This window comes from Cherax quadricarinatus, chromosome 22, assembly GCF_038502225.1.
Source record: "Cherax quadricarinatus isolate ZL_2023a chromosome 22, ASM3850222v1, whole genome shotgun sequence".
NCBI classification, from domain to species: Eukaryota; Metazoa; Arthropoda; class Malacostraca; order Decapoda; family Parastacidae; genus Cherax; species Cherax quadricarinatus.
In genome coordinates this window covers 2,994,790-3,005,820 of record NC_091313.1, presented here as the reverse complement: position 1 = coordinate 3,005,820, position 11,031 = coordinate 2,994,790, and the positions used below count along the sequence as shown (strand labels likewise).

The following is an 11,031-nucleotide window of genomic DNA, read 5'->3' as shown; positions in this document are numbered from 1 at the left end:
AAGGCTCTCGCTCCCCCAACCCCAATATTCTTGCATGACCACAATGATAGAAAAGAAACTAAAGGTTTGGTACACAAACGCGGATGGAATAACGAATAAACATGAGGAGTGGAATGAAAGAATCAGTGAAAAATCCCCAGACATCATAGCAGTCACAGAAACAAAACTCGCTGAGACAATAACAGACACAATCTTCCCAACAGGATATCAGATCCTGAGGAAAGATAGAAGGAGTAGAGGGGGAGGAGGGGTTGCACTGCTCATAAAACACCAATGGGGATTTGAGGAAATGGAAGGCATGGTCATGATTGGAGAAAGAGACTACATTGTAGGTACAATTCAGTCCGGAGAACATGAAGTAGTCATTGGAGTGATGTATAACCCACCACAGAACTGCAGGAGGCCAAGAGAGGAGTACGAAGAAAACAACAGGGTGATGGTGGACACACTGGCTGAGGTGGCAAGAAGAGCTCACTCGAGCAGAGCAAAGTTACTGGTAATGGGCGATTTCAAACACAGGGAGATCGACTGGGAAAACCTGGAGCCACATGGGGGTCCCGAAACATGGATAGCCAAGATGATGGATGTGGTACTTGAAAACCTCATGCATCAACATGTCAGGGACACAACCAGAGAGAGAGGGGAGGATGAGCCAGCAAGACTGGATCTTGTGTTCACCCTGAGCAGTTCAGACATTGAGGACATCACTTACGAGAGGCCCCTTGGAGCTAGCGATCATGTGGTTCTGAGTTTTGACTATATAGTAGAGTTACAAGTGGAGAAGGTAACAGGAACTGAAGGGGACAGGCCAAACTATAAAAGGGGGGACTACACAGGTATGAGAAACTTCCTGCAGGAGGTTCAGTGGGACAGAGAAATGGTAGGAAAATCAGTAAACGAGATGATGGAATATGTGGCAACAAAGTGCAAGGAGGCAGAGGAAAGTTTTGTTCCCAAGGGAAACAGAAATAATAGGAAGACCAAAACGAGTCCTTGGTTTACCAGAAGAGTAAGACAAGAGAGAGAGGGGTGGGTGGATTGCATTTTCTTGGACTGCAAGAAGGCGTTTGACACAGTTCCACACAAGAGATTGGTGCAAAAACTGGAGGACCAAGCAGGGATAACAGGGAAGGCACTACAATGGATCAGGGAATACTTGTCAGGAAGACAGCAGCGAGTCATGGTACGTGGCGAGGTGTCAGAGTGGGCACCTGTGACCAGTGGGGTCCCGCAGGGGTCAGTCCTAGGACCAGTGCTGTTTCTGGTATTTGTGAACGACATGACGAAAGGAATAGACTCTGAGGTGTCCCTGTTTGCAGATGACGTGAAGTTGATGAGAAGAATTCACTCGATCGAAGACCAGGCAGAACTACAAAGGGATCTGGACAGGCTGCAGACCTGGTCCAGCAATTGGCTCCTGGAGTTCAATCCCACCAAGTGCAAAGTCATGAAGATTGGGGAAGGGCAAAGAAGGCCGCAGACGGAGTACAGTCTAGGGGGTCAGAGACTACAAACCTCACTCAAGGAAAAAGATCTTGGGGTGAGTATAACACCAGGCACATCTCCTGAAGCGCACATCAACCAAATAACTGCTGCAGCATATGGGCGCCTAGCAAACCTCAGAACAGCATTCCGACATCTTAATAAGGAATCATTCAGGACCCTGTACACTGTGTATGTTAGGCCCATATTGGAGTATGCGGCACCAGTTTGGAACCCACACCTAGCCAAGCACGTGAAGAAACTAGAGAAAGTGCAAAGGTTTGCAACAAGACTAGTCCCAGAGCTAAGAGGCATGTCCTACGAGGAGAGGTTAAGGGAAATCAACCTGACGACACTGGAGGACAGGAGAGATAGGGGGGACATGATAACGACATACAAAATACTGAGAGGAATTGACAAGGTGGACAAAGACAGGATGTTCCAGAGATTGGACACAGTAACAAGGGGACACAGTTGGAAGCTGAAGACACAGATGAATCACAGGGATGTTAGGAAGTATTTCTTCAGCCACAGAGTAGTCAGTAAGTGGAATAGTTTGGGAAGTGATGTAGTGGAGGCAGGATCCATACATAGCTTTAAGCAGAGGTATGATAAAGCTCACGGCTCAGGGAGAGTGACCTAGTAGCGATCAGTGAAGAGGCGGGGCCAGGAGCTCGGACTCGACCCCCGCAACCTCAACTAGGTGAGTACAACTAGGTGAGTACACACCCACACACACGCACACATGCACACACACACGCACACGCACACGCACACACACACACACACACACACACACACACACACACACACACATGCACACATGTGGTAATGCTTTATTTACAGCTAGCAAAGTCAGGGTATTTCTCCAGAATGGTCTGCAATATACCACTGTGGATAAAATACTTTGCCATTTCTTGAACATTTCTGAGTGAGTCGTTTCTAAATTCATTAATTTGATCACACTCCAGTACATAATGACGCAAGGTGTGACAATAGTCCATCTGGCAAAGTTTACATTTCGTTTGGTCTACATCTGGTGGTGGTGATTTAACCTGCCAAAGATACTTGTAACCCAGCCGGAGCCGGGCAGTAGTGACATCCAAGTGTCTGCTTATCTTGTTGGATGCACCATAGACATGTGGCTCCTCCTGCATGATGGAATGATGATAGATGGACTGACTTGTGTCAATCTCCCTAAGTCTTAAGTCAATAAAGTTCATTTGAAGTTCTTTTCGTATTATTGTTCTCAAACTGCTAACTGACAACCCAAGATTGTAATCTACCCCCTCTTTGAAAGCATACAGCTTAGCCAATTTATCAGTTCTATCATGCATCTGAAGACCAATGTGAGATGGAATCCACAGCATGTGCACTCTGACTCCACTGTCCACAATCTTACCATATCTATGTCTGGCTTCTGAGACAAGCATGCCACAATTTATACTTAATGAGTTGAGAGCATTTATGGATGACAGAGAATCAGTTACAATTAAAGTGTCAACCTTAGATATATGGACACATTTGAGTGCAAGGAGTATGGCAAACAGTTCTGTTTGAAGGGTAGAGGCCCAGTTATTGATGCGTGCTCCAATTTCTTTATGGGAGCCATCACTCTGTGTGACAACAGCAGCACTACCAGCTGCACCAGTGGACTGGTGAACAGAACCATCGACGTAAATAATTTGTGAAAGAGTGTTCTGTGTGACTAAGTTATCAATACAGCTTAAGGCATCATGTTTGGCTTCAAGACGAAGCTTTGGTTGTGATTTAAGAAGAGTTTTGGGGGGAATGGAGGAATGGTAGTTTGGAATGGGGTAATATCCCATGGAGCAGGGAAATGTCTCTGTTGTCTAACTTGATATAGATCATGTAGCTGGTTCATGCGGAGGTCGGTTCCAGTTTTTTCGATCCATCTGGAAGGATGTTCACCAGTGCTGAGGAAAGTTTGGAGGGCTTCTGTGCAGGGGTTTGAATGGGCTAGCCTAAGCATATTGACCCCAATAAGGATATTTCTTTCAGTAACACGATCTCTGATGCTTGGAATATTAAGTTCTTTCCACATATTTAAAATTTTGGCAGTACGAGGGCATCCTAGGATGATCCTCATTGCTTCGTTTTGCAGTTTTTCCAGCCCTCCAAGCTTCCAGTCAGACATGAGTGCAAGTAGTGGCGCCGCATAATCAACCAATGATCTAATATAAGCAAGATACATCATTTTCACAATTTTAACATTAGCACCATACCTGGGATGAAAACCTGCTCTCAGCCTTTCTTTGTATTGGCGACAAAGTCTCGTTACAACAGGTCCAAGTAGTGGAACCTCAAAGCCTAGATACCTGTATCTGCTTACATATTCTAGAAGAGACCCATCATGCAACTGGATCTGACGAACTGTGCCTCTCTGCCGAGGAGGACGCCTGTTGAGTATCTTTGTTTTATCCCCTGAGATTATTAACCCCAGGTCCTGACAAGAGGCTAGTACATGATTAAGAATGTTTTGGGTGTTGGAGAATCCGGTAGTGTGAATCATTATGTCATCAGCAAAACTAACCATATAATGATGGGGCTGGCTAGGCATGGCATTAAGTAAGGCATTAATCAAAATGTTGAAAAGGGTGGGACTAAGCACACCTCCCTGTGGGGTTCCTAATTCAAAATCTTTAGTTACACTTCTATGTCCCTGGAACAACACAGACGACTTTCTGTATAAAACTGATATACTGTATGTAATTTATGCACATTTTCTATATGCACTCCTATAAATGTGTATATTTTGTGAACCAAACCACTAATTATTTAAGTCAGGTCATTAATAATCCATATACAGTCCACAGTGTTAATGGTCTAAATTTAATAATTCATAAATATTTAAAGGTCCAGCTTGTGCAAGTGTGGTATGAGTGGGACCCAGTGTCCCTAAAATCCTACTCATCTCCGAGGTACAACTAATATCAATAAGTGTTGTACTGTATCTGTTTCAGTTGTGCCCTCCCCAAATTGTGTGTGTAATAATTCAGGACTGTGCCTGTAAACTTCATACACATAATTTCTCATAGCTCTCAGCTACCCTATTTTACATACTTGTAACTGCTCTGAAAACATTAGTCAGTCAGGTTTCATTTCCACAGGCATGAGTAATTATTTTATCACTTATTGCACCAGGAAATTTATTAGGGAACAGGCAGGACTGCACAGAACAATAAAAATGAGATCAACTAGAAGTTACAATAAAGAAACATTTATAACTGTGATTGGACTGTGATAACAAGTTGCACAGAGGTAAATGATGCCTGGGAAAAAAATTCAAATTCTGTTCACTTCCATACTTGATGATATTGCACCTGTTAAAGAGGTTAGGATTAAATGAAGAACTGAATACCTGGATAACTGTTGAGATATTAGATAATATCAAATTCAGGGATTAGTTGCTAAAAAGATTTAGGGCAAACAAGCAGGATGTTGCAATGCTAAATGAATATCACAGGGTAAGGAACAGAGTGCAGAGCTTATAAAAGGAGCAAAGGCAAGGCACTTTTGCTCAAAAATTGAAGAATACAAGAACAATTCTAGAAAGCTTTGGCTACAACTAAAAGTGCTGGGGGTATAGCCACAAACCTGTAGTACTAAACATAGTGGTAAATATCGATAACAAGGTATGCCATGAAACAACTAAAGTGGCAAACTGTTCAATTCATTCTACACAACTATTGCATCAACATTAGTCAGTAAACTGCCAGCTGTATCAAGTACCTTCAATGCAGACTCCAATAAGTGTATCTTATGACTTCATGCAAAAAGAACTAAGTAAGCTAAACCCAACTAAAGGCACTGGCCCAGATAACATCCCAGCCAAATTCCTAAAAGATGGTGCCTCTGAATTACCAGGCCCAACTCAACACATGATAAATTTGTCCATCACCACCAATACCATGTCAAAAGAGTTCAGGGAGGCCAGAGTCACTCCCATCTTCAAGAAAAACAGTAGAGCTGATGTCAGAATTACAGGCCAGTTTGTATATTCAGTGTGATGTCCAAGATTCTAGAGAAAGCAGTGTATTGTCAAGTAGTTTAAGTATCTTAATGACAAAAATATTGTCCATAGTTAACAATCAGGTGTCATCTTACTCAACCAATACCTTCTTAATCTGATGGGCTACCTGAGACCTCAATATCATTATGGAATCCACAGACCTACAAAAGGCATTCAGTACAGCTAACCATAATATATTGTGTAAGAAATGACAAGTTAAAGGCATAGGCTCTATAGACCTAAATAACAAAAAAGGCACAATACCGTGACTGGAACGATACACAAATAACCCGCACATAAAAGAGAGAAGCTTACGACGACGTTTCGGTCCGACTTGGACCATTGACAAAGTCACACTAACCAGAAGTGGAGCAGGACAGCTATATATAGGCAGGAAGAGGTAGAGGTGGTGGTGGTGGTGGTGGTGGTAGTAGTAGTAGTAGTAGTAGTAGTAGTAGTAGTAGTAGTAGTAGTAGTAGTAGTAGTAGTAGTAGTAGTAGTAGTAGTAGTAGTAGTAGTAGTAGTAGTAGTAGTAGTAGTAGTAGTAGTAGTAGTAGTAGTAGTAGTAGTAGTAGTAGTAGTAGTAGTAGTAGTAGTAGTAGTAGTAGTAGTAGTAGTAGTAGTAGTAGTAGTAGTAGTAGTAGTAGTAGTAGTAGTAGTAGTAGTAGTAGTAGTAGTAGTAGTAGTAGTAGTAGTAGTAGTAGTAGTAGTAGTAGTAGTAGTAGTAGTAGTAGTAGTAGTAGTACAAGAATGGTATATAATACCGACAAGATGAAATTAAGACACATGCGCAACACCCGGGCATCCCTATCGTAGACGTTTCGCCATCCAGCCAGCCACTGGATGGCGAAACGTCCACAACAAAGACAACCAGACGCCGCACATGTGTCTTAATTTCATCATAAGTTGTAGTAGTAGTAGTAGAAGAGGTAGTAGTAGTGGTAGTGGTAGAAGTGGGAAATAAGGAGGACGAGCCAGTCAAATACAAAGGAAGGGGAGCACTGCAAGAGAGCTAGGTGCCCACTGAGGGAGAGCAAGCGCACAGAGGTGCGTGAAAGAGGAAGTGGTGAAATAAATGAAGAAGGAACAGAAACACGAGACAGAAGAGAGAAAGACAACCCAGAGGAGAAAAGGAAAGAGGAAAGGGGAAGAGGGAGAAGAAGAAAAAGAAAAAGAAAAAATGAGGAGTCAGGTTAAGTCACGGGTGCTCTGAAGTTTGGAGCATTTTATAATGTAGTGGGAGAGGAAGGCATCTACAGAGACGAAGCCAGGGCTAAGGTTCATACAAGGAAAGTTGTATATTAGAGAGGATTCAACTAGATGGCGACTGTTCGAGTTGGAACTAGGGAAGACAGTTTTAGCAGAAGACCAGTCAATAGGATGGCTATGATCTCTGACGTGACAGAAAAGAGCATTGTTAGTGTCGGCCAGCCTAACACTATTTTTGTGCTCCCTAAGTCTGTCAGAAAGAGATCGACCAGTTTCTCCAAAGTATTGAAGAGGACAGGAGGAGCAAGAAATAGAGTAGACACCAGGAACATCTGTAGAGGGAGGAGTGGTATGAACGAGATTAGTGCGAAGAGTGTTAGTCTGGCGGAAGGTAAGCTTGATGTCTAAGGGACGGAGAGAATTGTTGAGATTAGAAAGACCGGAAATGTAGGGAAGGCAGAGGATAGAAGAGTTCCCAGGAGTAGAGAGTTTGGGAGAGAAGAAATTGCATTTAGCACGTGAGAGGGCAGAGTCTATGAAATGGGAAGGGTAGCCAAGACGGGAAAACGAATTACTCTCCTCTTCAATACTTTGGAGAAACTGGTCGATCTCTTTCTGACAGACTTAGGGAGCACAAAAATAGTGTTAGGCTGGCCGACACTAACAATGCTCTTTTCTGTCACGTCAGAGATCATAGCCATCCTATTGACTGGTCTTCTGCTAAAACTGTCTTCCCTAGTTCCAACTCGAACAGTCGCCATCTAGTTGAATCCTCTCTAATACACAACTTTCCTTGTATGAACCTTAGCCCTGGCTTCGTCTCTGTAGATGCCTTCCTCTCCCACTACATTATAAAATGCTCAAAACTTCAGAACACCTGTGACTTAACCTGACTCCTCATTTTTTCTTTTTTCTTTTTCTTCTTCTCCCTCTTCCCCTTTCCTCTTTCCTTTTCTCCTCTGGGTTGTCTTTCTCTCTTCTGTCTCGTGTTTCTGTTCCTTCTTCATTTATTTCACCACTTCCTCTTTCACGCACCTCTGTGCACTTGCTCTCCCTCAGTGGGCACCTAGCTCTCTTGCAGTGGTCCCCTTCCTTTGTATTTGACTGGCTCGTCCTCCTTATTTCCCACTTCTACCACTACCACTACTACTACCTCTTCTACTACTACTACTACAACTTCTGATGAAATTAAGACACATGTGCGGCGTCTGGTTGTCTTTGTTGTGGACGTTTCGCCATCCAGTGGCTGGCTGGATGGCGAAAGGTCTATGATAGGGATGCCCGGGTGTTGCGCATGTGTCTTAATTTTATCTTGTCGGTATTATATACCATTCTTGTACTACTACTACTACTACTACTACCACCACCTCTTCCTGCCTATATATAGCCGTCCTGCCCCATTTCTGGTTAGTGTGACTTTGTCAATGGTCCAAGTCGGACCAAAACGTCGTCGTAAGCTTCTCTCTCTACAGACTTGTTTAAATTTTACCTGAGCAACAGGAAACAAATTGTCAAGATCAATAATACATATAGAACCACAACCCCTGCTGACAGAATGTGGGATCCCCCAAGGTAGTATTCTGGGTCCCTTACTATTTTTGTTATGTGAATGACATGCTCATCAGTGTCAAGTGTGAGCTTCTGTTGAATGCAGATGACACAATGTTCTGCTAGTCTCAGGTAAAGACCCACAAGATATGGCTAATGTACTATCATTGGAATTAGGAGTCCTGCATGAAATGGTTAGTAGACAAACTATCACTACACCTCTGGAAAGCAGAAGCCATACTCTTTGGCACAAAAAGTAAACTGAAAGGGTAAATACTTTTTATGTCCAGTGTAATGGGAAACCCATCACTTCAATGTCTTGAATGAAATATCTGGGAATTCCATTTGACCCAAGCATGTCAGGAAAACTGATAGTGAACAATGTAGTAAAAAGGAAAATGGCAGTCTAAAGTTCCTCTAAAGACAGGTACAATGTCTACCCACTGAGACTAGCAGGACCCTATGTCTAGTTCTTACACAGTGTCATGAGATTCATCTTGGGCCTGTGTCCAAGAGAGAATGTAGGCCAGGATGAATTGCAACCAGAGTAAAGTGTCAATTATTCTGGACACAAGCAGTGTCCAGAATAATTGACAGTTTTGTAGTGCCTACAGTAGGGGGGGAATCAGGCCACAAACCTATCATTATACAGCAATAAAGGTGTGGAACAGAACCAGTCAAAGCATTTGCCAGTTCAGGAAGAGAGCTAAAAGGTTTCTAATAAATGGAGCCAAAGAAAGGAAGTAGAAGAATGATTTCCTCTAGTTAACATTCATGCACCTATTACTGTACATTGATTTTCTCTACTTAATGTTCTCATAAATAACTCAATTCACTATATTCCTATTATGCCACATTATACTGTAATGATTTCCACTGCAATGAATTTTAAAGGTTATAATCATGATTTATATCTGCTGTATCTTATAGCTAAGCTTATAACAAGATATTAAGGACCTCAATGGAAAAAAGGCACTGACTTTTCTGGGTTATCCTAGGTAATTTACAAGTGATACTATGTATGATAATTGTAATCATCTAAATTTGTACAACTGTACATATGTGTAGCTGTACCTACTTCACTTTACTTACTTCCAACCAATAATGTCTGTGTCTCCAACTATTGTTACATTTATTCATTTATTTATTTATTTTATGTCTTTGAAAATAGTACATTGAGATTTTATATTTACAATAATGGGTTGCAATGCCTAGGCATTATGGGCCGACTTAACATTATTGGTTTACAGTCTCTTTGAGTTCAATTCCAATTTAACATTAAATTTCAGTTTAATAAAGAATATAAACAACTTAATTTCAATTAATTTTACAATAAGGGTGCAATAAACTGGGTAAACCCTAGTATGCACAAATACATATACCAATACAGTATGTATACATGTATGTATGCAAGGAAGCAAGCAATATCCTCTTTTTTTTTTTAAAGCCATTAAAAAGAATGACAAGAATGGGAAAAAAGGACTTGGGAAGGATAGGCAGAGCAGTGTAAAAAAAAAAAAAAAAAAAAACACTGGGTGAACAGAGAAAAAAAAATAACGTTCAGTAGCTGGAGTTTTAAACGATTGTTTTTTGTCACAGTGATGAGTGGTATATTTCCATCCTTAGTTGTCAACAAAAACGTCCTTTTAACACAACAGGCAATACTTGAAGAGGACAAGTTTTGAATGTAACTTGCCTAGAACTACAATACCTTTTTTGCTTTGCTTACTCAAATAACACAAACAATATTCTCTCTCTTCCCATAAGCAATTCAGGAATTCGTAGGTAATTGTGTGGATTACATAAATTCCTTGTGTTTCTGTAAGAATATCTTAACGTGATGGGTTTAAAGCTGTCAAATTGATATTTTGTACAATATAAGGAGATATTGTACTTAGTGATGTACTTCACAGTTGGCTACGAATAATGTATATTCTGCTTATCTACATGGACAAAACTAATAAAATACTATTTTCAGCAATAACTGGAGTCTCAGCTCTACAACATGGCATCCCTGTATTAGCTTTATAACAAAAACAGCTCCACACGGTACAAAACACATAAAAATAAATGCAATTCTTACAGCCTTGTTAAAGTGCGTGGCAGCCACATGCAGACGACGTTACCAGCTGATCCCTCACACCTCACTGACTAGTTACCCTACTGTAACTCCTCACCCTACAGTGACTCCTCACCCTACCGTGACTCCTCACACTACAGTGACTCCTCACCCTACCGTGACTCCTCACACTACAGTGACTCCTCACACTACAGTGACTCCTCACCCTACAGTGACTCCTCACCCTATGGTGACTCCTCACCCTACGGTGACTCCTCACCCTACAGTGATTCCTCACCCTATAGTGACTCCTCACACTACAGTGACTCCTCACCCTACAGTGACTCCTCACCCTATGGTGACTCCTCACCCTACAGTGATTCCTCACCCTACAGTGATTCCTCACCCTATGGTGACTCCTCACACTACAGTGACTCCTCACACTACAGTGACTCCTCACTCTACAGTGACTCCTCACCCTACAGTGACTCCTCACACTAGAGTGACTCCTCACCCTACAGTGACTCCTCACCCTACGGTGACTCCTCACCCTACAGTGATTCCTCACCCTACAGTGATTCCTCACCCTACGGTGACTCCTCACACTACAATGACTTCTCACACTACAGTGACTCCTCACTCTACAGTGACTCCTCACCCTACAGTGACTCCTCACACTACAGTGACTCCTCACCCTACA

The 11,031-nt window shown here is 42.1% G+C and overlaps 1 long non-coding RNA gene across 1 annotated transcript in view; it reads right to left on the bottom strand.

Moving 5' to 3' along the window:
• The window catches only part of LOC138853060 (uncharacterized), a 33,228-nt gene extending 22,766 nt beyond the window's left edge, over positions 1–10,462 (bottom strand). The window contains exon 1 of the long non-coding RNA XR_011392303.1: positions 10,356–10,462. This is a non-coding gene — a long non-coding RNA (uncharacterized lncRNA). The remainder of the gene's footprint in view (positions 1–10,355) is intronic.
• Positions 10,463–11,031: the final 569 nt, after the last annotated feature.